Source organism: Galeopterus variegatus, unplaced genomic scaffold (assembly GCF_000696425.1).
Source record: "Galeopterus variegatus unplaced genomic scaffold, G_variegatus-3.0.2 Scaffold4181, whole genome shotgun sequence".
Lineage (NCBI taxonomy): Eukaryota > Metazoa > Chordata > Mammalia > Dermoptera > Cynocephalidae > Galeopterus > Galeopterus variegatus.
Genome location: NW_007730292.1, coordinates 56,807 through 61,063, shown reverse-complemented (window position 1 = coordinate 61,063; position 4,257 = coordinate 56,807).

The following is a 4,257-nucleotide window of genomic DNA, read 5'->3' as shown; positions in this document are numbered from 1 at the left end:
GTGAAAAACGTTACAACAGTCGAAACTGCTCCTGCCCTTCAAGCCACATGAGCTTGACAGATCAACGGGAGACTTCATCAGTCCCGAAGACAAGGACCGTTATAGGTACAGATTTGGACCATGATTCCCCGGAATCGCCCCTGACCCCGAGTCAGGAAACCGGCCCGGTCAAGGTTAGGGACCCCCGTCCGGATACAAAGCCCAAACCCTCCCCTCAAGGCCCCAGTCCCGGGGAGCTCTCCTGGATGATCAAGCTCCCCGCAGAGAAGGCTACGGAGATGGGGTTCTTAAAAACGAAGAGAAAACCGAGGCGGACACTTCCCAACACCTCCCTGCCGGAAGTAAGCAAGTCCGGGTTTTCCCTGTCCAACGGGGTTCAGCCATAATCCCACCCACCAGAGTACTTCCGAGTCCTCTCTAGGAATCCCGGAAGTCCTCGCCTCGCCGCAGGCTGGAGCTGCCGGCGCCAGGCCCCGCCCCCGCGGGCTGCGGACCAACCGGCGGGGAGCTGGGGCGCAGGCCAGGGTCCCTGTCCACCTCCATAACCCGGCTGTCCCCAGGACCCCGAAGCCGCAGGTACAGCGTCATTAGAGCGAGGAAGACGACGTAGCCATCCTCTGTCCCACCCAACACCCAATGCCATTTAAAGAGCCCGAGCTCCTCCCCTTTCCTTAGTGGGGAACGGGGGCGGAGCCTCAAGGGCGGGCAACAGTTGCTGGCGTCTGATTGGGCCGTGGAACTCGCGCCTCCCCCCATTCCAAAAGCTCTGTTCCCCAATTCGAAGTAGGTCCATACCTTTCTGCGAGCCGGCAACCCTAGCTTATTTTAATTTGGGACCCTTCAGTATTTTTCGTACCAATCCTCGCCTCTCCTCCCATCAGCCTCTCCAAACACACCCACCTTCTTACCACCGCAGTCAGCTCACTGGGCCGACGCCTCCAACGTCCGACCCGCGAGTCGCTGGAGTCTGCGGCTTTCAGAACTACATCTCCCACCAAGCCCCGCGAGGGCCACGCCAACTAGCCAATAGAGAGGCGGCTCTCTTTGCAGCTTCGGTCTCGCGGGCCTATCAGAAGGCGGCAGGGCAGGGAGGTGTGTCCACGGGTGCCGGGCGGGAAGGCAGTGCGTGGGGGATGCCGCGGGCTTCCTTGCTGAGGGCGATGGGGAGGACGGCCAGCATCCCCACAAGACAGGGGCGTTCTTTACGCGGGACTTCCCCAGCCAGGGAGGTTCCATCCTTAAGAATTTCTCATTTTTGTATCGTGCCTCACAGTTTTCCAAGCCCTTCGTCGTTTACAAAGCTGTTGGACAGACAGAACATTTACTATCGACATTGCACACTGCTGTAGAATTGCAGCATCTGCAAACAGATGAGAAGGTACTTAGAAGTTAAAGGTCTCTTTTCAGGGCGCCTAAAATCATGCATTGTAGGTAGATTTTTATCTAGGACCAAACCTCTGGTGAATGTCTGCGTTGTATATTTTGTGTGTTAGCGAGTTGGTATTTAAAAATAAAAATAGAAGAATCGATAGGGAGAGGTGTAGTATAGAATTTTGCGGCTATGGCTTAATTTTACTGCTCTTATTGAATTAGCTTTGTTGTTTACTATATATAAAAGTTACCTAAGGTGAATATCCATTTTTTCTAACTTACCACCATTTAAGTGACTTACAAATGCCCTGTATATTTTAATAATTTCACTTATTTCTTAAAGAAATAGAGAGCTAAGTATGACTAGTTTCTTATTAGCCTACCAAGATATATTCCACGAATTTATTTATTTATTTATTTATTTTAAGATGACCGGTAAGGGGATCTCAACCCTTGACTTGGTGTTGTCAGCACCACGCTCAGCCAGTGAGACAACCAGCCATCCCTATATAGGGTCCAAACCTGTGGCCTTGGTGTTATCAGCACCGCACTCTCCCGAGTGAGCCACGGGCGGCCCTTATTCCACGAATATTCAAGCAGATGTTATGTTTTATATGTAAATGACAGCACAATTTACGTCCTTTCTCGACCTTACTATTTTTTAAGTAATAAATCTTGGAGATTGTTCCATATTGGTACATAAAGAGTTTTCTCATTCTTCTCACTGTNCCAGTGAGCAAACCGGCCATCCCTATATAGGATCCAAACCCGTGGCCTTGGTGTTATCAGCCCCATCCCTTTTATAAACCCCAGAACAGGCATCAGAAGGCGGGATGGTTTTAGTCTGGTCATCTCCCAGATGTGGGTTATCTGAATAAAGCTTCCAATCCTTGCCCCATCTTTTGGACTTACAGGTCATTTGTTTAACGTGAGAGGGCAAGCCAAGCCTGTTGTCGGTAACATGATTTACTGCAATCCCAACAATAATACCAACAGGATTTTTGGAATGGTGAAAACTAAATAAGTAAGTCTACAGTTCATAAGGGGAAAAGAACATACTGAAAAGAAACTGGAGGGAGTAAGAATTGCCCTACCAGATCCCAAAACATTTTACAGAGCTCAAGTAATTAAAATACTGATACAGGAACAGACAGTAAGATCAATAAAATGGAAAGACCAGAAATGGACCTAAATACATGCAGAAATCTGATATGTGATAAAGGTGGCATTTTAATCAGTGGGGGAAAAAAAGGATTACTATAAAAGTTGCTGGTGCAACAAGATAGGTATCTGAAAAAAATTAGGTTGTAACCACACCAAACACCCTATACCAAATAAATTCCAGATAAAGCAATCATTTAAAAGTGTAAAAAAAGTGGGAAGAAACTATGACAACATGTTTTCATAACATGTAGTGAAGAAGGCCTTTCTAAGTATGGCAAAAAAAAACCCTAGAAACCATAAAAGCAATAAACTTATCGCATAAAAGCTTAAAAACTTACAAAACAAAAATCTCCATAAGGAAAGACAAATAACAAACTGGGAAAATAACACTTGCAACTCTAAAGTGACAGACACATTCTTACTGTTTCTAATAGGCAAGGAATACAGATCAGGAATATAAACAGATAATTAGCAAAAGAAAGGTGTACAAATAGACCTTAAAAATATGTACCGAGGGACCGGCCCAGTGGCGCACTGGAGAGTGCGCCGCTTGGGAGTGTGGCGGCGCTCCCGCCGAGGGTTCAGATCCCATGTGGAGACCGGTTCCCGCTCACTGGCTGAGCGCGGTGTGGGCGCAACACCAAGGGTTGCGATCCCATTACCGGTCAGTAAAAAAGACAAAAAAGGAAAAAAAAAAAATGTACTGAGGGGCCGGCCCGTGGCTCACTCGGGAGAGTGCGGTGCTGATAACACCAAGGCCACGGGTTCGGATCCCATATAGGGATGGCCGGTTAGCTCACTGGGTGAGCGTGGTGCTTTCAACACCAAGTCAAGGGTTAAGATCCCCTTACCGGTCATCTTTTGAAAAAAAAAAAATATATATATATATATATGTACTGAGGTCACATTCACAAGAGAAAAGCAAGTTAAAATTGCACAGAAATGAAATATTGCATCTTTCAAGTTGGCAATAATCTAAAAGTTTGATAACACTATTATCAGGCAGTGGGTAAAAAATTCTCTCATACATTGCTGGTGGGAATATAAACTGGCATAACCTCTACAGGGGGCAATCTATCAACAGCTATAAAATTACAAATGTTGAACTGGCCAGTTAGCTCACTTGGTTAGAGCATGGTGCTGATAACACCAATGTCAAGAGTTTGGATCCCTTTACAGTCCTTCCGCCAAAGTAAAAGAAAAAATTTTTCTAAACTACAAATGTACCTCTGAGCCAACAATCTGACTGCTATGCATTTCTTCTACAATTAACGATATATATAAGGGCTATTCATTGCAGCAAAATTTGTCATAGTAAAAATGTAGAAACAATCTAAAGGAACAACATAAACGGAACAACTTAAACTCCTTCAATAGGAGTTAAGTAAACTATAGCATATCCATACAATGGAATATAACGCAGTTTCAAAGAGTGAGGCAGCTCTATTTGCACTGATATAGAACGAACCAAGATATATTACAAGAAGAAAGCAAGAGGCAGAAGTGCACAGTGACTTAAAAACATTTGTGTGTTTTTTTTTCAAAGCATGTCATATATGTATATGCTTATAGATTCAGAATACTGTATATCTCTGGACGGATACACAGGTATTATGTAACATGATTCTCCTGGTGAGGAGAACCAGGAAGCTGGGAAATTAGGGATGGAGGAAAACTTACTTTTCATTACAACTTTGTGTACCTTTTTGAATTTTGTATTAT